Source organism: Pteronotus mesoamericanus, unplaced genomic scaffold (assembly GCF_021234165.1).
Source record: "Pteronotus mesoamericanus isolate MK-2021 breed Mesoamerican mustached bat unplaced genomic scaffold, CSHL_Meso_final scaffold_582, whole genome shotgun sequence".
NCBI lineage: Eukaryota > Metazoa > Chordata > Mammalia > Chiroptera > Mormoopidae > Pteronotus > Pteronotus mesoamericanus.
This window is the reverse complement of record NW_026555323.1, coordinates 1,893,314-1,919,036: the sequence shown is the minus strand read 5'-3', so window position 1 is coordinate 1,919,036 and position 25,723 is coordinate 1,893,314. Positions and strand designations below refer to the sequence as shown.

At 44.7% G+C, this 25,723-nt stretch overlaps 1 non-coding gene across 1 annotated transcript; it reads right to left on the bottom strand.

Annotated features, from left to right (window-relative positions):
* Positions 1-2,753: 2,753 nt before the first annotated feature.
* TRNAE-UUC (transfer RNA glutamic acid (anticodon UUC)) lies at positions 2,754-2,825 on the bottom strand. The gene has a single exon. It is a non-coding gene; the product is annotated as a tRNA-Glu (tRNA).
* Between the last annotated feature and the right edge of the window lie 22,898 nt (positions 2,826-25,723).

Below are 25,723 nucleotides of genomic sequence, written 5' to 3'. Positions count from 1 at the left end.
ATGAGATAGGTTAGACATGGAAATAATATAAGATTATGCCAATGTATCAGAAGAAAGTTAAGGATTATGTGTGGGAATGAATCCTAAGATTGCAGAAGATCACATTGGATTGGGCCAAACTTATCGATATGGAGTCCATGTGTTTGATATCTGGGCTCCAAGTCCAAGTTTGCTTGGTTAGTTGCCTGAAACATGGACCAACAGTGGCCTACATTTATTGAGGTTGTAAAGCTATATGTCTATAGTATAGGGTGGACTAATATTCTTCTTTTAAATTATTTTCTAATATGTATGTTGCCTTGAGAGAGAGAGAGATTGAGAGAAACATCAACGTGAAAGAGAAACATCAAAAGGTTGCCTTCCATATATGCCCTGACCAGGGACAGAACCTGCAACTCAGGTGTGTGCTTTAACTGGGAATCGAACCCACAACGTTTTAGTGTATGGGATGATGCTCCAACCAACTGAGCCACACCAGTCAGAGCCTATCAAGTACCTCATTATTGACTCACCTACTCAACCCGTGCAAAGGGCAGATGGATCTTGAGAATAACTTGACTCATGCACATTTACACCTTGTTAACTCAGCCTTCTGGTCTCAGCTGGGATATTAATTCCCCCAAGAACTTTCCCTGGCACATGGAATGAGTTATGAAGTCAGTGAGGCTAACAGAATCACAGTAAATGGCAATTATAGGGCCAACAGTTGTATCCCTTGGTCCGCAGTCAGGAAAACAAATATTTCCAACAGGAAACTTAATAGAGGAAATTGGTTACAGATGTTTTGGAATTGCTGGGGGAAGAGTGAGGGGATAAAAATGAGATCATTCAGCTATTCAGACTGTGGATGCCAGTACTCATGCAGGGCTGAAAGACTGAAAAGGAAGATGTGGAGACCTGACCAGATAGGTCAGTTGTTTAGAGTGTCATCCTCATATGCCAAGGTTGCAGGTTCGAGTCCCTGTCAAGGCAAATGCAAGACCCAACCAATGAGTGCATCAATAAGTGGAACAACAAATTGATGTTGTTTTCTCTCTCTCTCTCTCTCTCTCTCTCTCTGTCTAAATAACTAAATGAAAAATAAATAAAAAAGAAGGGGTGGTAACCCCTTGACTTTCAAACCCACTTTTGCTCTGTGGAAGCTTCCAGGGCTAGTGGAGCCCGCAGCGGCCCAGTGTTCCCACTGCCAGCAGCTCATAGCTGACAGCAGCCCCTGAAGAAGCCCCAGTGGCGCTGGACTCTGTCTGTTGACAGCCATCAGCAGCTGCCTATTGCTACCAAATACATTTTTTTTTTTTAAAGGCTCTGTTTTCTTGACACATTCCAGTCTCCCAACTGGTTAAGGTGTAGGGCACAAGGGATGGGATGACCGCCTCTCCATGGATAGAACAGTTTCCCCCTAAAGAAAATCCTATCCCCATCAGTAATTCATGTTACTGGTTTATAAATGGTTGGGCGACCCTGGATGCTTTCTGCGCCGGTTCTTTTGTCCAAAGCAAGCCGAAGACACCAGCAGCTGGTGCCCCATGCGGTTGGATGCATAATTTGCTCAATCCCCGTGGGTGGCTCAAAGGTTGGTTCAACAGTACAACTTTCAAAGCAGATGGCACCGCCTGCATAGACCACTACTCACTCAGGTTTATAATGCAGTTACAGATATACTCTGCTTCTGGCTGGTGTGGCTTAGTTGGTTGGAGCCTCATCCCATAGACAGAAAAGTTCCAGGTTCGATTCCCCATGAAGGTATGTACCTCGGTTGCCCGTCCTGTCGGTTCCAGGTTCGATTCCCCATGAAGGTATGTACCTCGGTTGCCCGTCCTGTCGGTTCAATAATCAGTCAGGGAGCTTTAGGAGAGGTAACTGCGCGGTGTTTCTCTCCCTTCCTTTTCCTCTCTAAGCATGTCTTCAGATGAAGATTTTGGGAGATGGGGAAAAAGAAAGAAAGAAAGATTTTATCCCCATCCTGAAAATGGCTTAGAAGCTGAGATTTCAAGGCTCATCCAGCTTCTGAAAGTTCGAATTTGTCAAGAGCACTCACCTCAACCTAACCACCTGTGTTTCTATCCAGAAGCTGATTCCATGCCTCAGTTTCCCCATGGCATGATCTGTGCTTGTTGGCGAGGTGAATGGATCTGATTTCTTCGCTCACCGCCTGCACTGCCGTGCAGACCCTACTGTGCAGGCCTCTGTAGCGACCGCCTGCTCGCCCCGGCGGCTCCTGCTTCAGGGAGCACCCCGCCCCCCACCCCATGAGGCAAACGCCCGCGGGTCCAGGTGCGGCTCTTCCAGGCCCCGGCATCTCCTCCTCCTGCTCACCATCTCTCTGTCCTCGGGCCAGAAACAGTAGGAGCACCCACAGCAGTGAACTGGCCAGACGTAAACACTCCTTTACCTAAAAGAAATGGTAGTTATGGGCGGTGATGGAGCAGTTCGCCAACCCACTGTGATCATTTCACAACACGCACGTGCATCAGACCATCACGCGCACCCCTCACACTTTCACAGGGTTACACGTTCATTATGTTTCAATAAAGCAGGAGAAAAAGAATACTCCTGTAATAGGGTTTCACCATTCAAGACTCATTATAATCACTTATTGTGACATTTTAAATATTTAAATGAATTACATGAGAGCCCAAAGACCAATAAAGGTAACAGTAGCAAAAAGCCAATATTGAGAACAGAAACACACAAAACAGCTTCCCGGTTCCTAGGGATGAATTTTCCTATTTTATTCCAAAAAAGGTTGTGCCTTCCCACACCGGGAGTCGAACCCGGGCCGCCTGGGTGAAAACCAGGAATCCTAACCGCTAGACCATGTGGGAGACGGTGAGTGCACGTCAAAGTGCAAGCGTATTGAAGCATTCTCCGCTTCCGCCTTCAGCCCTTCCTCCGGGTCGGCTCCGCCTTCGTGCCGCGTCTGCCTTCTGCGCCTGCGCGGCTTCTTCCCGGCCTCTCCGTGGGCTCTGGACCCGGCGTCAGGGCGGAGCTTGGATCGGCCGCGGAGCCTGTGGGCTCCGACGCCCCGCCCCCAGCCCCGCCCTGGGCTGGATGAAGTCGGAGGTTCCACAGTCGTCTCATCTACGGCTCGTGATTGAGGAGAGACGGGGCCGGATGGCTCCGAGCGAGTCGTGAGCGAGGCCCCCGGGCCGCCGTCCCCGGTGTATCGCCGAGGTGACCTTTTTAGACCAGATCTTCCATCGTGACGTTTTAGGTCAGGGGACATCCCAGCGGAATTTTGCGTTTACAGGGCCGAATGGAGGAAAGAATGCCCATGGGGACTTTCGGGGGCAAAACTGAAACCAAAACAAAACACGCCACACCGTAAAGGAGAAACCCACTTACACATTAGGGGGAAAGCAAAAAAGCAAACGAACAAACAAATACACACACATGGCTTGGGGACAGGTCTGTTCGAGCCCTGCACGAGACCAGTCTCGGATGCGAAGGTGAAACCCCACCCGGCTTGCGACGAGGTCCCCGCCCGCGGGGCCCACGTGGGCGCTGGGAGCGGGCCGGGTAGGGGCGCGTTTCTTAGGGGAATCCCGGCCTCGCCGGCGCCCCGTGGCCGTGTGGCCCGAAGGCGACCGGGTGACAACGTCGGGAGGCGGCAGGTGCGTGGGCGCCTGATCCCGGAGGCGCGCCGCTGTCCGCGTTCCCGCCCTTGCTCGGCGTTTTATTTCTGGTCGGAGCACATTTTCACAAAGCAATACAATAAGGAGATTTTAACAAATCGGACATTTATATAGCCTTAAATTAAAAATCATATGAAAGTAGAAACGTGGCGATTGCCTGTGTAGGTCAGAATATGGTTACATTTATTTTGAAAATCATCGATGTGTTTGAAAAGCATTTTCATTCATGAATGAATTGTAAACTTGGTAATTGTGAATTCAGAGCTTCTCTACCTTTAAAGATTGCATCGATTTACTCTGTCCCTTTCTGAAAGAGGTGAGAAGTTTGCCATTATGCAGAAATTGGAGTTCTATATATTGAAGTTATTATACTGCTTTTCTTTAAAATCTTAACACACACATCCCTAAACAACACATGGTTGAACTTTGTATATTTTTGGAAATCATCAAAATGGAACATAGTATTTGTTCTTTTTTTTCTTTCCGTTTTATTGGCATATAGTTGACATACAGCATTGTTTTAGTTTAAGGTGTAGGGCACAATGGCTTGACTTACATATATTGAGAAACGATCGCCAAAATATGTTAGTTAACATTCATCACGACACACACACACACACACACACACACGAAAAACTGTTTTTTCCCTGTGATGAAAAATTTTAAGATTCATTCTCTTAGCAACTTTCTAATAAACTATTGAGCAGGGTTACCCATTCATTGTCATCATGTTGTAAATTATACCCCTAGTACTTGTTTGTCTTATAACTGGAGGTTTATACCTTTTGATCACCACCATCCTATATTTATTCTAGTGCATCTTGCTTTTATGTTACTCATCATTCTGTTCCTGAGATTGACTCATACTGACGGATCTGGGGCATTTTCAGGGAAAATTCTCTGTTGCAGATTTTGGAGACATCGGGGAAAGTAGAAACCTGCCAGACCAGCCCATGGGGGCCAGGCTGTGGTTGCCTTGCTCGTTGACGTAGGAGGCAGCCCATTCCTTCTCTGTCCCCCTCATACAGCCTCTGTGGTCCCAGTGTCCCTGGGGCTGTGTCCCTGGGGCCTGAACTCCTACCCCTCCCTCTCCCTGGGGTGGCTACAAAGCCACTTGTCAGTCTGGTCTCTGCTTTTACTATTTCCGGCCCTTTGGGGCTTCTTTATTATCTTGCCCACTGGCTTCAAAAATATGTCAATAGTATTGCAATAACTTTGCACGGTGACAAGTGGTTATTAGGCTTATTGGCGTGATGACATTATAAGGTATATAAATGTCCTGAAACTAATACAACGGTGTCCACCTGAGACTAATATAAAAGTGGATGCCACCTATGCTTTAATTAAACGTTTTACAAAACACTTTCCTACCATTTTTAATAGTTTTCAACAGGAAGAGTTTTAGGGTACTTAGTTTATCATATCATCATAATGTTACTGGGCCAAAGTCCACTGCCAAAGGCCTAAGCTCAAAATGTCAGAGTTTGGAGTAAGAAGTCTATTGATGGAGACGGTGCTCACCGGGAAGATGGGGAGCTCTTGTGGTACCTCACTCCCATCTTGCTCGCTGTACCAGAACGAGGGTTTCTAAGGGATGCAGGGATGCCCGGGGGCGGGGAGGGGGGTAAGGGGGGGTGAGTTTTAACTGGAGGACCTTGGAGCTTGGCCATTTATGGTGAAGGGGGTCAACACCAGATCTTCCTGGACAAAGGATCCTCTGCTTCTAGAAGGTGTTCTAGTTCTGGTTCTGCCCCAGTCCTTCGGTTCCGTGTATGTTGCCGGGTGGGGCGGGGGCAGGGGGCGGCGGTGGGGGGGAGGTAGCGAGACTTTGATTCCAAGTGCAGCTGGAGGTCAAAGGTCTCTCCTCTGCACACACTTCCGCTGTGTGACTTGTAAGGTTTTGGTGTGTTGGCTCTTAAAAGTAAGTCAGCATCTCATTAAACAGGACAGGAGCATTTTGAGCTGGTTCTGCAGTTGCAATAAAAGGAAGTCAATTAGTTCTAGATTTTTGCTTAATTTAAAAAAAATAAATAAATGCATTCAAGAAATTTTAAGAAACAGATAAATAGGAAAAAAAATTAAAATCACAAATAGCCCAGGAGACTTGACTTGGGGTGATGAACACGCAATACAATATACAGATGATATACTATAGAATTGTATACCTGAAACCTACGTAATTTTAGGAACCAAAGGCACCACAATAAATTCAATAAAAAGAAAAGAAAAGAACAGAATCCAGGCCCAATAAAAAAATCTATGCTGTCATGTTGTTATGTTCTATGTCTCTCCCCACACTGCCATATACAAAATTTTCAACAAAACTTAGAACTACAATCTCCATAGAATCTCTAATCTCTTTTGCCCTTATTGTCATGCTGTATGATGCTTTGTGACCATTTCCTTAATTATTTATGTCATCCTATAATGTGACCTTCAGTGTACCCCATCACTCTGCTTCCAGCAGCCGGCCTGTGGCCCCCGTTTTTGGCACAAAGCAGGCCCTCGCTGTTTGTTGACTTACCCGCGATGTCGGGGTGCATGTAGGTCTTTGTTTTATTTATTTATTTTTAGAGGGGAAGAGGGGGAGAAAGAGAAGGAGGAAAATATCAATGAAATATCAGTGAATGGTTGCCTCTCATGCGCCCCTCAAAGGGGACGTGGTCCACAGCCCAGGTGTGTGCCCTGACTGGGAATCGAACCGGCAACGCTTTGGTTCGCAGCTTTGCAATTCACCCACTGAGCTACACACCAGTCAAGCGAAGGTTTCCTCCCTGTTTCTTAAAATTAAGGACAGGAATCTCCAACTGCTAGCAAAGAATGCAAAGGGCAATTAAATAAGGCTAAGGCCTAGAGAAATGTAGACTGTTTTCGAGAAGGCCAGCTAAACCCTCCAAGTCTGTGCTTTACCCAGATTCCTTTGGGGTGATTTCCTTTTGAAGTATGTCTTTTTAGGTTGCTTTTACTTTTCCAAAAACATATTCCTTGCCTAAGATGACAAAGAGTGTTTAAAATTTTGTATCTTGTAATTTTGTACCTTGTATATTTATTTGCTCTTCATTATTACCTTTGCCCATTTTCCAAAAATGGCATTTATTCCTTTTGTTTTTTTAAGCCTTTTTATAAATGTGTAAATGCTTCACCCTCCCCCACCCCCGAGCTTTGACATTGCATTTTAATTTGTTTTCTGGGGTATTGTAAATTATTTTATTTTTTTATCTTGTTTGTTTGTTTGTTATTGGAAAGTTTTTTCTCAGTTGAGAGTACCTCAACTTTAATCTACATATTCTTCTCTTTAATCTTTAAAATTATTATTAATGATTAAATTTTAATCATTAAAATTAAGAAAAATGTACCAAACATTCACGTACACACTAATTCCAATGAACAGACATTTTGGCTTACACTATATGCTTTAGGCCATTTTTGTAAAAACACAAAAACAAATGAAAACACCTTAAAAATACAGTTAAAACCACATCCCTCCTCCTGATTTGCTGATACCACCTCCTTGAACTTGGTGAGTCTTCTTTAGTAGATTTTTTTCCCTACTTTTATTCATATGTATTTGTTCATAAAATACATATACTATCTATTTGTATGTTTCGATATGTCCCTAAGAATGGTGGTTCTCTCCCCAGTTTCAATGCTGCCAATTAAAACACACGGGGAAGACAGCGCATTAGGTTCTTACTGCTGCTGTAACAAATGGTCACGGATTGATTGACTTAAAGCGACACAAATGTATTCTCTCATGGTTTTAGAGAGCAGAAGTCTTTTATTTTTTTAATGTCTTCTTTTTTTAATTTAATCTTTATTGTATTTTTTTCTATTACCGTTTAGTCCCCTTTTACCCGCCTCCCCCCAGCAAAGCCCACACTGTTGTCCATGTCTGTAAGGCCTAGTCCATTTTTGCTCAGTCCCTCTACCCCTCACCTCCCCCCCGACCCTCGTTAGCTGTCACCTTGCTCTCCATCTATGAGTCGAAAATCAGGAGTCCTCTATGAGCCAGCAGGTCTGGCTCCTTCTGGGGGCGCTAGGGGACAATCCATTTCCTTGCCTTTCCGGCTTCTAGAAGCCACTTCTATTCCCTGTCTCTTGTCACCATGCCACGCCAATCTCTGCTCTCATTTTGTCATTTCTTCTTCCCTCTCACCAGGACGCCTGTGTTGACTTTTTGGCTCACCTGGATAACCCAGGAGAATATCCTCCATCCCACGAAGCTTAACACGTTCGCATCTACCGAGTCCCTTTTATTACATAAGACGACATTCCCAGGTTCTGGGATTGATTTGGATGCGGGTAACTTGAGGGACAGCTGTTCAGCCCATCATAACCGTCTTAACCAAATATTGGCGTCTGCTTCAAACAAACCAACTAAGAGGGCAATGGGGAAATTTGGGCACAGGCTAGACATTTGATAGCATTCCGAAACTGGTCTTCAGGTGTGATAAGATTATATTTTCATAAATCCTCATCTTTTAGAGATCTATATACTAAAAGCGTTATGGATGCACGGAGCTGATGTTTGGTTTCTATTTTCTGTGTCAAGCGCTGGGTGTAGTAGCATCCATGGGAAGTCAAGTGGTGACAGAAAGAGAAAACAAGCAGAATCCACATGCAGCGTTGGGGACTCGACCGCCACTGTGAACTCGTAGTGAAAGCAGTTAGCCCTATGATGTGGTTTTCTCCAGAACTGCCGTCTCATGCGAGTTCTGAGAAAGGAGATACGTGGTTTGCTCGGGGTGGGCCTTACCAAGTTCAAGGCTTCCTGAAGGTCAGATCCAGCGCCATCTTGGCTCAGACCAGCTCTGGCTGGATTTGGTTATTCCAGCCCTCCTTTGTGTTTTTCCTGTAACTACAATAAAATGGAAAGATAAGTATACAAAGTTTCCAGAGCCGGAGGCCCACACCCACGGTGCCATAGGGGTTTGTCTTGTGCTATGACAGGGAGGCCAAAAGCAAGTGACATTAGGGTTGTTGAAATAGTGGACTGTGGACTTGAAGGTTTGCCAGCAGGAAAGGAAGGAAGAGCAGGATTTAGAAAACAGGGTCCCAGTGAGGGGTGTAGGAAACGGAGGGGCCCGGGAGATGGGAGGTGAGAGGCTGCACCTTTGGGAGACTGATGGTGTCAAAGGTGGGACAGACCGGGTCACAGCCAAGTTCAGGGTGACGGGGAAGGGGCGGGCCTTCTAGATGTGATGGAGACCACAGCCTGAGGACATGGGACATGGAGTTTGTAAGGGTCCCAGACAGCCATGATGCCTTCCTGCCACAACAGTGAAGCAGCTGCCTGTCTCAGCAACGGTGACTTGAGATGTCATTCTGTATAGGAGCACCTTCACCTCCAGGGCCACGTGGTTTTTAGTGGCGGGCAACAGCGTCCAATGAAATGAGAGGATGTGCGCTCCCTGAAGGGGAAAGCCCAGAATTGGTTTTCTATTTTCGAATCTCAGAGTTTGTCATAATGGTAGAAACCAGTAGGTGATCAATAACTATTATTAGTTTGAAATTGTAAATCAAATAAAGGATAGAAGCTTTTTATTTAAAGATTTTATTTAGAGAGAGGAAAAGAGGGAGAAAGAGAGGGAGGGAAACATCATTTTGTGGTCACCTCTTGTACGCCCCCTACTGGGGACCTGGCCTGCAACCCAGGCATGCACCCTGACTAGGAATCGAACCGGTGATCCTTTATTTTGCAGTCCAGCGCTCAATCCACTGAGCCACAATAGGCTATTTTTTAAATAATCACCTGAGGATATGTTTACTGATTTGGGAGAGCGAGACACACACGGAGACATTGTTTGGTAGCCTCTGGTCCGAGCCCCAGTGGGGAATGAAACTCATAACCTAGGCATGTGCCCTGACTGGGAATCGAACCCACAACCTTTCAGTGTCCTGGGACGATGCTCAAACTAACTAAGCCACCTGGCCAGGGCCACTATAGTAGTATTAAAAACAAAGTTTCCATGAACCTAAAATGCGGTAAACATCAAGGAACTCTATGAGGGAGAAGCTTGTCTACAGCGGAGCTTCCACATCCGCAGGGCTCTGGAGCAAAGCTCCTTGCGGACCACAGGTCCCTCACTGAAGGAGAGCCCACCATGCCTGCTGCAACCGGGGGTCCTTCCCAAGCATAAATATCACACACGTGAAAGACACTTGAGCTGTTTTCTCCAAAACACATCACAGAAAATCTGAAGAGGATGCAAAAAAAAATGACTTTCTCCCATTGAAATGGCTAAAACAAAAGTGATAAAAATAAGTCCCTGGTTAAAAATAGCCCAGCAAGGGCAAGATGGCAGGCTATCATTACTCAGAAGGTGGCCCGCAATTAAAGACTTCCAGAAGGTTGCAAATTGCTTATTTCTTTCCCAGTTCCACATTGTACTCCTGCTACCTTCAGAGGACAAGCAAGGGTTTCCACAGACACTTTCTCTGCCCCTTCCCTCCCCGCGAGGTTCCCACGCTACGCATGTGGCGCTTGCCCCGATACTTTTGATCGTCTGAGTTCTTACAGCCTCTGTGTTTATTAGTTTCGGCAGAACCCCTGAGGAAGTTGTTTTAATGTGTTGATATTAACTACATTTCCACGGTTGTGAATAGTCAGGTGTCTGTGGACTTCAAAAAGGGAAACTCTTTTCTTTTTTTAGTTTATTGACTCGAGAGAGATAGGAAGGGGGTGGGGAGAGAGACAGAGGGAGGGAGATATCTGTTGTTCCACTTATTCATATATTCATTGCTTGATTCCTATATGTGTCCTGACCAGGGATCGAACCTGCAACCTTGGAGAATCGGGCCAATACTCTAACCAACTGGGCTACCCAGCTAGGTTAATCGCATTGTAGGTTTGGGTTTTTTTTTTTAAGTATTTATTTATTTCTTCATTTAGAGAGAGGGGAAGGGAGGGAGAAAGAGACCGAGAGGAACAGCCATTGGTTGCCTCTAGCAACCTGGGATCAGCCGGCTGGCAACCCAGGCACATGCCCTGACTGGGAATCGAACGGTTGATCTTTTGCTTTGTGGGTCAACGTTCAACCAGTTGGGGCTCATTGTATTCAACCAGTCAGGGTTCATTGCAGTTTTGATTTGCATTTTCCTAATGGTTTGCGGTGTTCAGCATCTTTTCATGTGCTTTTGGCTACTTGTATATCTTCTTTGGAGACGTGCCTATTCAAGTCTGGTTTCTTTTTGTTTGGTTTGTTTGTTTTTTTGTTTAACAGAAATATCTATCCTTATCATTAGAAAGTTTTCTCATTGAGGAAAACATAAGATGAATTTTTATAGTTAGAGTTGAAATCAAACCCTGAAGGACACGGCTGCTCATGAGGTAAAATGAGCAGAAGGTGTCCTGGCCGTGGGGGATTCTGCAGCAAGTGGCCTTTGATTTGTGACCGCTGTGAGTGCACCAGCCATTGCTGGAACCTGCGTGGGGACCGCAGTGCTCATGCTGAATCCGTGGACACACACGCGTGTTTAGCCTCAAATACATTGAAAGGAACTGGATGCAAACATCTCTGGCTTTGCCATTGGCTGCTTGATTTTGGAGGCACGGGAGACATCCAGCTGGCAAAGAGAAGATGCGTGACAACGATCCTGATTTCAAATGGAGGCTGAATATCGGAGATTCACCAAGAAGAGGAGTTGCCAAGCTGAATCCAGTTTCACCAGGTTTATTATAAGAAGCTGCAGTCAATGTAGTGAGTAGTGAGTATGAGAACCCCAGCCCCCGTAAAAGACGATAATGTTACATCTATTGAATCTTTGTCTACAAAGCCTTTATCCATCTTTGCAAAACATATGTCTATGACTAATTGTTTTCTTTCATTCTTTTGCAGTCCTTTCTGTTAGTTTTAGAAGGATGGAATTGCTTTCTGGGATGAGACCTTTAATGTATATTATGACACCGCAGGAGACAAGTTCCATATGTCCAGTCTTGGAGTTCTCTCCAGGAATAAAGTATCCGGTGACCCCTGGCTGGGTGGCTCAGCTGATTGGAGCATCATCCCAAAACCCGCAAAAATGGTTTGGTGTTCGATTCCTCATCAGGGCACGTACCTAGGTTGTGAGTATTGTGTGTATGGGAAGCAATCAATACATATTTCTCCCTTTCTCCCTTCCTCTCTAAAATCAATGGGCATGAACATATCCTTGGGTGAGGATTAAAAATAAAATTGTTGGGCAAGAAGGCTGTGTCCGCCTCAGGAGTCACCCTGGGAATTAGGGGACAGGGACATTGAAATGTCGAACCAGGGGGCTCGCTGTGATGGCTCCAATTGGACGGCTGTCGATGTGGGTGACAGCTAAGATAGGAAAGGCCACGCTGAGTCATGCGGTGTAGAAGCCTCCTCTCATCCTTTGTGTCCACTTAAAATTCTCTTCCATCGAAACACGGCAGAGTACGATTGCATAATATGCATAATTGTCTAGCTGGCCTACTTATTCATAATTTGCTAATATGCACTTCCCAGTGTCGGGAGAAGGGTATGTGAGGAAGTTTCATTTTATACTATTTTAAATGTCATATTATATTTGTTTTCTTTTTCTTTTGCAGCAGATATCTTCAAGTGGAGTGTTGATGGCTCATTTTCCTCTTTGTGCAGAATTTCACATTATACACAATGAGCAATAGGTTGAACAATAGGTTGGGAGAGAGTGAGGTATTCGGGGCAACATTTCTTTCTGTTTTGTTTTTAAAGGTTTTATTTATTTATTTTTAGAGAGGGGGAAGGGAGGGAGAGAAACAGCAATGTGTGGTTGCCTCTTGCGCGCCCCCTACTGGGGACCTGGCCTGCAGCCCAGCCATGTGCCTTGACTGGGAATCGAACCGGTGACGTTCCGGTTTACAGGGGGGCACTCAGTCCACTGAGCCACACCAGCCAGGGCTGGGGCAACGTGTCCTATCAACAGGAAGGAGAAATAACTCCCGGCCTGGATGTGGCCGACCACAGTGGTGTTGGGGTCCGGGCCCCAGTAACACAGGTGATGTGCTGCTGTCCTCTGCATTGCCGCGTGTGGCCACCGCCTGAAACAGCGACGCTTTGCGTATTTGGACACAGCGGCGGCCGGCCGCGCTGACGTTGCGGCTGCCAAAGCGGGCGCCCTAACCGGCGCCTGACTGGCCGAGTCACGGAGTACTCACGACAACCGTTCCTTTCTGAATCACCACCGCAAGCTCATTTGCAGAAAAACAATCGGGTTTTGGTGAAATGAACAGCCGCCCACGTGGGCGAGCCCCATGCGTTCGAGCCTCAGGAGCTCAAGCCCGAGGACCCTCGGAGACTCCCGGGCCACGGCCTTGAAGCCCTCGGGGCCCTGGAAGCGAAGAAGGCATTTGTCATATGCCGGGCTCAGCGCCATGCACTTCACACTCATGGGTTCACGGTTCCCCACTCAGCCCGCCGTGGGCACGGGAATGACCTCTCTCAGCCTCCTGTGCTGCGGAGGATGGGACGTATTAGTGTCACTCCGATCAGATGTGCAGGGCAGACGTGGCGTGCGCGCTGCCCTGCTGGCTCAGCGGCTGGGTGTCCGCAGGGGCTTGCGTTTTGCTTCTGTGGCCCTGCAGGTGCCGCGGCTCTTGGAGCCGCCGTCACAGCCCGCAGCGCGCTGCCGAGGGCCAGGTCTGCAGCTCTGGGCTCCGATCCCAGACACCCAGCTTCTGCAGCCAACTTCTCGGGCTCTGCGAACACTTTGAGAGCATCCAGCTCTCTGCATGGAATTCCTTACTTCTGCAGACGGTTAAAATGTTTTCCTCTGCGGCTGAACTGGAGGATAAAGACAGGACTTACGATTTTGATCCCTGAACGATGTAACTGGGGGTCAGTAAGGGTAAGAACAATCACTGAGTGAGTGTGAGAGACTGGACTTAGCTGGAGACCTGTTATCTCTAAAGAGAATACGTGGGCACTGTAGCTTTAGATCACTTCCAAAGCCAATATGGCCCTGGCCGGTGGGGCTCAGCAACATTGTCCTGGGCACTAAAAGGTCAGGGGTTCGATTCCCAGTCAGGGTACATAACTAGGTTGTGGGTTCAATCCCAGGTTGGGGCATGTACAAGAGGTAACCAACCAATGTTTCTCTCCCACATCAATGTCTCTCTGAAAGTCAATTAAAAAAAATTAAAAACCTAATAGTTACACACACACACATACACACACACACACAGAGAAAGCAAGTATTAGCCAATAATAGCACAGACCCAGGAATTCCTTTTCTGAGACAAATGCAGAATATGTGTCTGGAAATCCCTGTCTTCCCCAACATGTAGGATGCTTAAAAAAAAAAAAAAAAAAAAAAAAAAAAAAGCCTGACAAACATCCTTTAACTGGCATGGTTTTCTTTTAGGAAAAAGACAAAAACAAGGCAGAAATGTAAAGGGAACTTTACAGGCGATCGAGAAGGAAGGGAAAATGTCTGGCAGGGGGTGTGAGCTGAGCCCGAGACTCAGCCTTGGGGAAAGTCGCTGCTGCTGGTAGAGGAAGGGTTTTGGCTTCACTCCTGATACCCGGCGAGGATAAAATCAATAAATCAATTTAAAAAATGAAATAATGCACGACTAGGTGTGAAAAACAAAACTATAAAGGTTTTAGAAGACAATAGAGAACTTATCTTTTCCCTTTGTTGTATGAAAATGTCTTCAAAGAACACAAACAGCTCTGGCTGGTGTGGCTCAGCGAATTGATTCCTGGCCTACAAACCAAAGGGTTGCTGGTTCGATTCCCAATCAGGGCACATGCCCGGGTTGCGGGCCAGGAACCCAGTAGGGGGCGTGCGAGAGGCAACCACACATTAACGTTTCTCTCCCTTTCTCCCTCCCTTCCCATCTCTCTACAAATAAATAAATAACATCTTTAAAAAAAGAACACAAACAGCAATAAATAGAAAACAAAACACTGCCAAATTTGATGACGTTAATGTTCAGTACTCCTGATGAAAACAAAAATGACATAAAACAGGATGAAAAACCCCAAAGAGCATTAGAAGAGTGAACAGGCAAGGCATGGAGGGAAGGAGATGTTTGCAACAAAGCAATGGCATCGAAAGCAACAAAAGAATTCCTCCGCGTCAGAAAGGGAAAGACCCTCGGGAAAAATGGCCTTACACGTAGTCCACAAATGGGTAAACATAAGCAAAGAGGCTCTAATATTTTCAGTAAGTACAACTAGGCCAGGAGATCCTAACCCACCCCAGCATGCCTTTGACCTTGTTTCTGTAAGTGCCGACTCGGAATAATACGTAGCTGGTGGATAAACTGCATGTTTGTACAGGAACCCTAGGAACTAACGACAAAGGATACAGACTCCGACCTTCCCTTGCTTTATCGGAATGGACTGTGCTCATCCGCACGTGGAGAACGTTTCAGTCCCCTCTCTTGATCTCTTTGTCTGTACCCCTCTCCCCCCTTATAAAAACCACTGCCCCTGCTGAGATGGGGAGATAGGCTTTGAGACAGGAGTCCCCTGTCTTCCAGGTGGCCGGCGCCTGAACATAAACCGTTTTCCTTTCCATCCCTACCCGCCCCTCAAGCACTGGCTTTCGGAGCGGCGGGCGGCCGGCCGGCCCTGTATGGCGTCCGATGGGTACCAGATTTATTAGGATGCGCACTTAAGTAAGTTATGTAATGTCAACCACTGGGGTGAACACCCGAAACTAATGTAATAATGTGTCAACCGTAACTGAAAAATAAAAAGTGATTTTATAAAGAAAGAAAACAAATGTAAACTGAAGCCACAGCGAGGTTTCATTGCCTATATAAGTCCCTTGGCAGAAATGTAAAGCTCTAGGAAATACGAACATGGGTAGCAAAGTGGAGCCACTGAACCGCCCCCCCGCCCCCGACAGGATGGGAGTAGCATCACCCATCAGAGGGGAGGCTGCCCCCCTGTGGCCAGCGATTGCTCTCCTGGGTCATTTTGCACACACCTTCTGGAAACTCCCTAGTGGGGCGCTTGATACAACCCCAGACCGGAAACCAGGCAAGAGTCCCAAAGATCTGTCCCAAGTAAAAATAAGTAAATGAATTGTGTTGCTGTATATCCACGCATCGGAATATTATACACTAAGGAAAAGGAATCAAATGCAGCTGAGCATGATCATAAGAACGGAGCGCAGTACTCGGGGAAGGAAGCAAGGCCCAAAATACTGCTTCCGCCCTTGCGATTCACAGGGAGGTCCCAGAGTGGGCAGGACTGGATGATGTGTATGGGATGCATCCTGGGTGGAATTAGAAGTGAAAACATGAAGTATTTACTGCAAAATCAGGTGATGCTGACCTGGAAGGAGGGAGATAGGGGGAGCGCAGAGAAGGCTCCCCGTGCTGATAGTGAGCTAGTTTTTTTCTTTTTTTTAAAGATTTTATTTATTTTTAGAGAGGGCAAGGGAGGGAGAAAGTGAGGGAAAGAAACATCAATGTGTGGTTGCCTCTCATGCGCCCCCTACTGGGCTCCTGGCCCGCAACCCAGGCATGTGCCCTGACTGGGAATCGAACCAGTAACCCTTTGGTTTACAGGCCAGCACTCAATCCACTGAGCCACCCCAGCCAGGGCTAGTTTTTTAAAGCATGTGTATCTTCTTCCATTTCTTGGATCCATATCTATATCTATATCAATATCTATATCCTTTATCTATATCTACACATACACACATGCACACACACATGTGTGTACGAGAGTGGGGTTGGGTGTGGCGTGAGGGCAGGCAGCTGGGAACAGTGTTTTGGGCATCAGGAACAGCAGATGCTGCACCAAGGGCCCATGGTAAGAGGAGAGAAGAACTGAGAGGCAACTGCTCTACATAGATCGACCCTATTATATAATCTTAATTTACATTACTCTATTTGGCTCTCAAAAGATTAAATAAAATATTTATTTTAGACTCTTTAACTTCTATACAAATACATAGGCATATCAAATAACATGAAATAAATATAGCGCTGTTTTGCACCTGCAGATCAGAAAATACTTATTGCTAACAGCATATAATTAGTAAATAGCATGATATTAGCACAGAGTACTAATTTCCAATAGGCTTAAAAAGATGTTACTTTTTACTCAGACATTACAGTACTGTTTGTCATTTATTCCAGAATATACGTTTGAACGGGTAGCATGCATATTTTAATAACACTCCGATAACAAACTAAAAGGAATCAATGGTTTCTGCATGTGCTGATCGAATAAATGCCGTGTAAACATAATTTCAAGTCCAAAGAAAGAAATTTAAGACCAATTTTAAGGAGTTATTGAAATTATGTTCAAAATGTATTAATTCATTGCTTTTGAGAAAAGAAGTTGTTAAACTAATCATTGATTGTCGCACATAGCTGACAGAGAGAGAATGCTGTGGAATTTCTTGTTTATATCATACTACTGGTGGCGCGTGCGGAGGAGAGAAAAACAAGTAAAATTGTGCCTTGCAGTGAGAAAGGAAAGGTGGCTGGGGACTGATCTTGGCCAGAGAAGTGTCCCTGGGGATGTTTGCTGGGAAGTGGGGGGAATTTTCCAATACAAACTACATGCCCAAGTACTCCCACGTATAAAAATGTGAATGTCCATTCCTGCTAGGTCAACAAGTGAAGGCCTATGAAACCCTTTTCCAGATTTCTACAGAGAAATCATTTGCTCCATACTCTGAAGGGAGGGCTTTCCTAAGTCTCTTCGGGACCTTGCCTGCTTCGATGAAAGCATTAATTTATTTCACTTTGTTGACCGCCCTTGTTCCTGGCCCTTGGGATACCAATTAGCTGGATTTGAGAGTTAGAAAACAACAGAGCCATTAAGACACACACATCGCGTGTATTCCTTGGAATCTACAATAGTCATTCTTTCATGAATGAGGTTAGCGGCGTCCAGAACACACACGAGGCTAGACAGCCTCCACGACTCCAAGCCAAACATCCATGCTTTCTATAGGTCCTGCGTAGCACGTGTCACCTAACAGATGCCAATGCAAAAACCAAAATGAATGTGGCTGAACACAGGGCTTTAATGTCACGTGTACCTGACGCGTTAAATGCGCATCCGCTCTCAGCTGCTGATGTTGAACTAAGAGGAAGAAGAAAAGGCAGTACTATGAGAGAGCCCATACTAACTAGAGCGTAAAAATGGCCTACTTCACATAGATAAATATCATGACATTATTGCTCCTAAATAAAGAATTGCGGGTATTATACTTGTCATTTACATTTCCGTTCTTTTAAGATTAATTGAGAAAAACTGGTAAGGGATTGTGAAAGGTTCTCTTCGAATGAGTCTTTAACACTTTCTTGAAGAGGAAGTCTATAATAAACGTGTGAAGTTATTTTTAGGGACTCTTTTGAAGCTAAGTGAGATCCTAACTTACAGAAGCATTTTCAAGGGGGAACTTGGCCCGGAGATAAGATGGATGTGAATTCATTGAGCCCAATCCGTGGGGCGTCCCAAATGGTCAGTGACATGGAAATGTCACTCTCTCATAGGACAGGAATTCAATCTAAGGAGTTCGGTGATGGGATGAGAATTTCTGAGACTTTAAACAGTAATTAATCTTACTGATTTCTCCAAATCCCTTGCAATCCTTCATCATCAGAGGATTTCACCAGGCCTAGAATTTAAATAATATCTTTGCTGTGAGCAAGAATTCCTGAGTATAAATCAGCTGATGTTTCTCAGGTTTCTAGGAGTTAAACAGGATGAATAGGAGCTCTGAACCCTAGGTTGTAGAGAAAGACACAGACCCTTGAGGCTACTCCATTGTTGTCATTTTTATATGTTATCTGTTCTCTGTGACTGCCCAGCACAGAACTATACATGGGCAGACCTCAAACAGGGCTCTTCAATTGATTGGTTTGAATAAATTACCTGCACGATCTTGTGAAAGTAGGTTGCCTTCTCTGGATCTATTTCTGCACGCAATAAAAGATTTTTTAAACGTTCTTTACAAAAGTAAGTCGGTAATAGGATCAGAAAATCTGAGTTCAAATCCTGGGTATATCTTTCACCGGCTCCATGCTGGTGGACAAATTACTTCATCCTCAAGCCCTGGCTGGGTAGCTCAGTTGGTTAGAGCACCGTCCCAATACGCCAAGGTTGCAGGTCTGATCCCCAGTCAGGGCACATACAAGAAGCAACCAGTAAATGCATCAATAAATGGTACCACAAATTGATGTTCCTTTCTCTCATTCTCTCTAAAAATCAATAAATAAAAATATTAAAAAACTTCATCTTTGAATCCAAGTTTCTTTTTCTCGGATGTGACGTCAACAATACCCTCCTTCTCATTGTCGGGGAATTAAATGAACTCCGTGACCCCAGGGTGCCTACAGAGTGCTTGGCGTACAGTGTAAATTTCACAGACGCCGGTCTGACCCTTGTTCAGCTGCATTATTCTGTAGGTCAATTCCACTTAGGAACTCGAACCCAGAGAAAAACAAAGGGTGTTAGCTTATTATCCCTTCCCTCCTCTGTAAGAACCACATGGCATATCCACTGTTGATTTCCTTGCTTTTAGGTGAAGACACACAAATACATTTTCTCATTTGGAAGATGGGATGGAGGGAGCCTGTTGTCTTTTTCCTCTTTTTTTGAGAGCTTGTCTACCTTTCAAACTGTTACGAATGTCTATGATTGCTCTTGTATGGAACATGGGAGATTTGTGGGTCTTTGTAAATGCCACACCGTGGCTTCTGGGGGTGTTTCCATTTCTGTAGGGTTTAATGCTTTAATAGGTGTTATGTCCTGACTGGTGTGGCTCCGTTGGTTGGAGCGTCATCCCACACACTGAAGGGCTGAGGGTTCGATTCCCAGTCAGAGCCCATGCCTGGGTTGCAGGCCAGGTCCCCAGCAGGGGGCGCGCGAGATACAACCACACATTTGATGTTCCTCTCTTTCTCCCTCCCTTCCTCTCTCTAAGAATAAATAAATAAAATCTTAAAAAAATAAAAATAAAATGCATAAGCTGAAGTGCTACTCCCTAATGTGATGGCATTGGGAGGCGGGGCTTTTGGAAGCTACACACACTGGGATGCGTCACAAGAGCGGGGCCCCGTGTTGGGATCAGTGGCTTTACGAGAAGACGAGAGATCGCAGCTCTCTGTCTGCCATTTGAGGACACGGTGAGAAGGTAGCTGTTTGCAGGCAGGAAGCAGCTTTCATCAAGAACAGAATTGGTGGCCCTGTGACCTTGAACTTTCTCGCCTCCAGAACTGTGAGAAAGAAATGCCTTTTTTTTTTAAGCCCCGGAGTTTCTAGTATGTTGTTATAGCAGCCCAAGCAGACAATCCAAAGTGCCTAGCCAAGTTTTCTTCCCTAATTTTGTCTATTGGATTACGTCTTTCTGAATGAATTTTAGGTGATCTTTATGTCTAGTGGCTACAAGCCCCTTTTGGTTTATATGTTTTACTAATAAATTCTCCCATTCTGTGTCTTGCTTTTTTAACACTATCATTTGCTGAACGGAGCTTGCTATTTTAATAAAATCCAACTTATCAATGTTTTCCTTTATGGGTAGTGCTGTTGGTGATTTCAAAAGACATTTAATACCCCTGTGTCATGAAGATATCGTCCTTAATATCTCCAGAAGCAACATGGTTTTGGTTTTTAGATCTACAGTCCACTCAGAATTGAATTCTGGGAGTGACGTAAGTTAGGTTGTGTTCGTTTGCTAGCGCAGCTGTCACAAAGGTCTGGGCGACTCAAAAAAAAAGACGTGTTTATTCTCAGGGTTCCAGAAGTCCAAGATCAAGGTGCTGGAAAGGTTGGTTTCTTCAGAGGCCTCCCCACTTGGCTTAGAGATGACCACGCTCCCCCTGACTTCCTAGAATCTTCTCTCTAAGTGTGTCTGTCTAAATGTCTTCCTTTTGTAAGGATCCAAGATGTTGGACTCGGACCTTGCCCTATAGTCCTCATTTTAACCTAATTACCTTTTTAAAGGCCACCATCTCCAAATAAGGTCACATTTTGAGGTACTCAAGGTTAGGATCCCAACACAGAAATTTGGGAGGCCATATGCAGTGCATAACTTAAGATCCAAAAATTTTTTTTCATATGGATGTCTGGTTGACCTAGCACAGTTATTGAACATAGTGCTTTTCTTTATTATTTTGGTGCCCAAATAACCTAATATTCAGTATTTGTCTCTTCATAATTCTTATATCAACACTACTGTTTTAATTACTCTAGAGTTTTTATATTTATGAAACTAAATATTCTAACTTGTCATTCTTTAAGAGTGTTTTGACTAATCTTGGCTCTTTAAAAAAAAATTTCCATATAAATTTTGTCAAAATCCTTCCACCTAAGCCCTACTTGTGAATATTTGATTAGTGTGGTTGTCTCTCATGCGCCCCCTACTGGAGACCTGGCCCACAACTCAAGCATGTGCCTTGATTAGGACTTGAACCTGTGACCCCTTGCTTCATAGGCTGGCATTCAATCCGCTGAGTCACACCAGCAGGGGCCACTTGTTTGAATTTTCTACAAATATAAACATAACTTGCAAATGTGATAGGTGGTTGTTCTATCCCCTCTTTTCTCGCCTTTTCAATGGTCACTTCTTTCCTTTGATTTACGGAATTGGCAGAACGTCCCCTCATTGTTGAACGACAGCGGGAACAGGCGCAGCCGGTCCTGTTCCCAACCTCAAACGAAGTGAATGAGCAACGTTCCCACCAGAGTGAGGGAGCTACCCTCTATTCCTCGTTGACTAAGAGATTTTATAATCACGGGTTTTGGATTATATGATAATTTCCCTTTTGTTCTGTTAACATAAATGTAAGATTCATATCACGTAAATGTGAAATCAGTAGGATTGATTTTTAAATCAATCACTTGTCTTAAACCAATCTAGTACTCTTGAAATAAATGAAATTGGTCATGAGGTATTATTTTTTTTATATAGCACCAGATTTTCTCTGCTGCTTTTTTTTCAATTAAATTCTCACCCAAGGAGAATTTTTTTTTTTCATGGCTTTTAGAGAGAGAGGTAGGGAGAGGGAGAGAGAAAGAGAAAGATACATCAGTGCAAGAGAGAAATGTCTACTGGTTACCTCCCATGCACGGTCTGAAGGGGATCGAACCGGCAACCTTTCCGTCTGTGGGACGATGCTTCAACCCGCTGAGCCACACCAGCCAGGGCTGCTCTCGTTTTGTTTATAATTTTTGCCTCTGAATTCATAACCGAGTTGGACCTATAATTTTCCTTGTCAGATCTTGATCAGAGCTATGCTAACTTTATATAAAATAGGTTGTAGAGTATTTAATCTACTATTTTCTAGTCCATGGCCCAAGATGGGTGATTTTATTCCTTAAACTTGTGACAGAATTAACTGGTAAAGCCATCTGGATCTGGAGTTTTCTCTGTTGGAAGATTTATAATTACAGTTTCAATTTCTCTAATAATTATAAGGTTTCGCGTTTTCTATTTTTGGTTGTGTTTTTCTGTTTTTTGCCCATTTCATCTAAATTTTCATAGGCATTGGCCGTGGTACTATAATTCCCTCCTATGATATTTGTAGTAGCCCTTTAACGTCATTTTAAAAATCATAACAATCTCTGTGATTATCCCTTTTTTATTCCTCCTACTATATATTTTTCTTGGTCAGTCTCACCTGGGATGTAGCAATGTGTTGAGTCTTCCTAAGAATTAAATTTCAGGCTTGGGCCTTTTTCATTGCATGTATGTTTTCTAATTCATTAATTTCTGCACTTCTCTTTATTGTTTCCAACTTTCTTCTTTTGAAGGGACAAATTCCTGCTTTTGAAATAGTTCTTGTGATGGGCTCACTAATTTTCAGTCTATTTTCTTTTTGACAAAAATTTCCTCTGTCGTTCACATGTTTTGATATATAGTTGTAGCCTTACTAATTTCAAATTGTTTCCTGGAGTCTGTTGGGATTTCTCTTTTGACCCGTATATTTATTTTGAAGGATATCTTTAATTTCCACATGTGTATTTTCTAGTTACGTGTATTTTCTAGTATCTTCTTTGACCCATATATTTATTTGAAGGCTATTTTTCATTTCCACATGCGTATTTTCTAGTTTCTAGTTTGTGGTGTTTTGATCACCGTGCAATTCAATTCAGTTGCGTGATGGTCAGAAATGTATTCTGTATACTTTCAATTTTATAAAATTATAAAATTTTATACAGTGTATGGTACCGTGCAGTGTATGGTATACTGTACAGTGTATGGTTGATTGTGTTAAATATTCTGATTGCACATGTATTCTGTCGTTAAGGAATGCAGTTTACATGTCATATAAGTCCTATTTACTAAGATTGGTGTTCAAATCTTTTCTATCCAATTGTTATTTGTATCCAATGTAATTGTTTAAATTAGTCAGGGTCACAGAGGGGTTTGTTAGAATCTCCCACATGATAGTTCAGTTTAAGCTAACTTAAACTATATTATAAGCCACCTTTAAATCTAGAATCGATCCATCTTCCTGATATGAAACATGACCTTAGGTGCTCTGTCTTTACTTTCAATCTTCCTGTATTTTTACATCTTCGATAAAATCTCTTGCAACCAGTACATAGTTTTTTTCTTCTGTTCTGGTCTGAAAATCTTTGATGTTGGACGGAAGTATCTAGTTACTTTAAAAATACCTTTGCCTTTAGATCTACCGGTTTATTACATGGGTACTATTTTTCTGTTATAAATTCATTATTTTCTTTCTTGCCTCCTTTTTGAGTGTTTTTACCTTCCATTTTTATTTTCTTAGAAGTTTTATGTCTGATATTAATCTGTACTTAATTGTAGGCTATATTTGGACCCAGCGATCCCAGGTCGGGGAACATAGCTTAAGAGTCACACTGTGGACTTTTCAGCAGCAGCAGAGAGAAAGAGGAGGAAACTGAGAGAAAGTCCAGTTCTCCTTGACTGGGGCTGAATCACTCCATGACCGTATGCACTTCTGCGTATAATGCGCACCCATGGTATGTGCGCATTATACATGGGATTCTAACACCCATTATTATACGCATGGTATGTTATCATTATACCCACATATAATGTGCATCCTTATTTTTCCCTCAAAAATTTGGGCAAAAAAGTGCTCATTATACACAGCAAAATACGGTAATTGGCGTGAAAGCAGAAGGTGAACGCTCAGAGAGTCACCCTCAGGAGACCCTCCTCCAACACTCACCGCTGTTCCCCTGGAGGGTCACACACAATATGTGACACCTCTGCATGCGGACATATCCTTACAGCAATGACAGGACACACGACAGCCCATGCCGGCTGTCCTTACCGATGGGGACACCTGGGCCCCCCTCGCCCCCACTGAGAGGGGCTCCTTAACATCTACGCTACCAGGCTTCTTTGGCCATTGAACCAAAACTGCTATGAAAAGTGGAAGAGACCTTGCATGTGCCCACTCATTGCTGTTAACAAGCACTGGTAGCCTGATAGGGGCCACCAGCTGCCACCAACGGCTGCCCTGACTGGAAATGAACATGCCCAGAGCACACAAAGGTTTGGAATCTTGCTCTTTTAAAATCCTCACCTGAGGATACGTCTATTGATTTCAGAGAGCAACAGGAAGGGAGAGAGAGGGAGAAGAACATCAATGTAAGAGAGAAACATCAATCGGTTGCCTTCCATTCCTGCCCCGACTGGGGATGGATCCCGCAACCTTTTGCTGTACAGGATGATGCACCAACCAACCGAGCCACCTGGAAATATTGCTTTTAAATTCAGATCCCAGGACCATACGTCACAGATCATTTTACAGACGAGTTTTCATAAATCATTATGGAGAAAGTCTGGTATTGCAAAGGGGGTCATCAACAGGGCACCTCTCTCTTTTAAGAAGACCAGACACCTTTCATGATAAATAAGGTGCGTGGGTGTTCATGATATTCAGTGAATCAAGGAAGCGATGACCCTTGACCTCTGCTGCCCTGCGGTTTCTCAGCTGCGCAGAACAGTCTCGTTAAATGAGATAAATACGCCAGTCAGAGAAAGACCAGCACCATAGGATTTCACTCATACGTGGAATCTCACGAACAAAATGAACTAACAAGCAAAATAGAGACAGGCTCATAGATGGAGAGCCGGCCGACAGCTCTCTAGAGTGGGGTGGGGGGAGGTGGGGGGTGGGGGAAGGTGGGGGGTGGGGGAGGTGTGGGATGGGAGGAGGTGGGGGAAGTTATAGGGGGGTAGTGGTGAGGGACTTGGGGTCTTGAATGCACCATTCAATATATAGATGAAGAGTTACAGAATTGTACCCCTGAAATCTATGTAGTTTTCTTAACCAATGTCACCCCAATAAATTCGATGAAAAAGGAACGAACAAAGGGTGCAAGGTAAAAGCAGAAGTCACACCGGAAGGCAAGGAAAGCCCAGAATCGTTTTTACCGCAACCGCCCCGCAAAGCAGATCCATTACGTCGACTGCCGACATACCCACTGGATCATCTTCCCAAAAAGGAAACACCTCGGTCCCAAGTCCAGCTTGTCGACGTTTGCTTCTTGCTCTAACATGTGAAAATGTGTGTGATAAACATCAGTTGATCCGTGGCTACCTGTGTTTCTGTTGATTGAAATCTGATACCGATGACCATCGTCATGATGATTTCTAGGCAACTCGACAATCCACAGAAGCAAGAGTTTTCTCCAGCATCCGGGGTGGTCCCCTTACTCTATTAAGCGCGTTTAGAGTATTGACTTTGCTGCGGCGGCGGGGGCGGGGGGCGGGGGGCGGGCTCCGCACAGCAGACAGGAAGACCAACCACAGTCAGGCCTCTGGTTGGACGATGCGGGGGGACCTTGATTAGTGCACGATCGGCAAACGCACAAAGTGATCAATAGCCCCTTAGGAGGGGCCTCTGAGCTCAGACAAGTCCAGAAAGGGACCGGAACTGGAATGGGGGCGGCAGAGCGGAAGGAGAGAGGACAGGGACTGCTCCTTGCCTTAAGGCGGGCTGTGGCTGGGGACTTCCCCAGCCGGGGGCAGGTGTCAGCGGCTTGTGTGACAAACGAGAGAGGAGGTAGGAGTCGCTCTTAGGCGCTAAACTCTGTCTGGGAAAGACGGCGAGCAATCCCATGGCTGTAATGATGCTTTTGCAAGCTCCCTTTGGCTGCCATATGGATGACCGGTGTGAG